Below are 1,878 nucleotides of genomic sequence, written 5' to 3' on the forward strand. Positions count from 1 at the left end.
GGGGTGGAGAAACAGGGAAGGGTACTGCAGTGCTACCAGAAAATAAAGCAAGGACAGAAAGGCAGACGGGCATGCTGTGGAACCTTCTCCTTACCTGGCGGTGCTCACTACCACTCACATGATGACACTGTAGAGCAAGTACTTTTAGCACCTTTTCTGTTTAACACATTCCAGGAACCCCTCACCTGGAGGTCCAGCTGCTGAGGTGGAGACTTGTGACCTGGACCCCACGGCTTCGGGGCAGAGGGTCTGCTGGGGAGGAGAGGAGACCAGGGAAAAGACACTGGGAAATGTGTCTGCACTGTGGAGGAGGGCAGGGAGGGTTCTGAATCCTGTCTCAAGCATTCCTGGTAGCAGCTCCCTCTCCCTGCCCATGTCTGTGCTGCCTGCAGCTGTGTGTCTGTCCCTGGTCTGCTCCCTGTCAGTGTCACAGACCCCATCCCACCCGCTGTGTGCTCAGCTCTGTCCTGCTCACACCTCCTGGCACTGCCCAGGGGCAGCTCTGTGTGTGCAGGGGCTCAGGAGCAGCTCAGACCAGTCCTAACGAGAACTGGGGTCTCAGTGTCTTCTCCAAAGAGAGAAATAAATCCCCATCTCCCACTGCACACCCAGCCAACCAAGAGTGGAAAACTGAAAGCACAGACTCCTTCTCTTGCAGCGGTTGCTGTCTTGATGTCGTTGTTCAGAAGGCCCCTCTGCCATGTCTGTGGGGGGATCTGGAGCTCTGAGCAGCCCTGACCCACACAGCCCCCTTCAACCCCACAAGCTCCCTGCCTGCCCTGCCGGGGGTCGCTCCTTCCCCCCACAGCTGCTGCCATGGGATCTCCCGGGCAGGCTGAGCGCTGACCCTGGCGGGCGGCAGAGTCCCTGCCCGGCACAGCCCTGGGGTGCAGGGACCCTGCTCTGCAGGACAGCCCTGGGCACCCCTGGGTGCTCACCCGGCTTCACAGTGTTCAACATGGCCTGACAAGAGCCCCGTCCTTACAGATCCCACAAGCTGTGCCTGTGCCAGTTTTAGGAGATGCCTCCAGGAGCTGCAGCTGCACTGCCCTGCACCAGAGACTTACCATGGCAAGGGCTGCAAAGGTTTCTCCTCCAGTGAGCTCTCAGTCATCCTCCCAGTCCTGACCACCTTTAATCTCTCTCTGCCTTGCTCGTCTCCTGAGATCCCCAGGCAGAGCCCTCAGCCCTGCTGCGTGTGCAGAGGAGCTGCTCCTGGGCAGAGCTGTCTCTCTGCAGCGCTGCCGCTGCCATGAGCTCCCTGTGTCCCAGGAGCCCAGCCCAGCTCAGCAGCACAGGAGCAGCCCAAGGCGCTTTAATGACCCCTCTGGTGGGTTTGGTGTTGAGTCTATGGACATCAGACCATGGAAGAAGTTGATGAAACCTCTCAAGAAGTCCAAGTCAGATTCAAACTTCAAAGTTTCTTGTAATGTTCATGGGTCCCACTGGGGTACAGTACTGAGCAACTGCCCCCAGGGCCAGTTAGAGCAGAAAACTGGAGGCAGTGATGACAGATCAGGAAAAGCAAAGTAAAGGTCCCTCTAATGCTGAGTAAACCTGGATGTGTTTCATTAATCAAAGGGCAAAGCCCTGTGCCCCAGCCCTGGGAAGGCAGATCCTGTCCCTCCCACGTTGCCCAGGGCCCTTCCTGGGACAGTGTGATGTGGGGCTGTGCAAGGCCAAGGGCAGGACTATGGTCCCACACCTCCCAGGTTCCTGGCTGGGGACAAGGAGGCCATGAGGCCCCTGTGCTGCAAGGACAAGGTGTCTCCTCACAGGCATCAGAGGTGCAGACAACAGCCACAGCCAAGGGGAGAAAGAGCTCATGTCTGGTGGGGCTTTCAGCCTCTTTACATCCCGTGATCATCTCCACGACAG

This window comes from Streptopelia decaocto, assembly GCF_964273445.1.
Source record: "Streptopelia decaocto genome assembly, chromosome: 17".
Taxonomy (NCBI): domain Eukaryota; kingdom Metazoa; phylum Chordata; class Aves; order Columbiformes; family Columbidae; genus Streptopelia; species Streptopelia decaocto.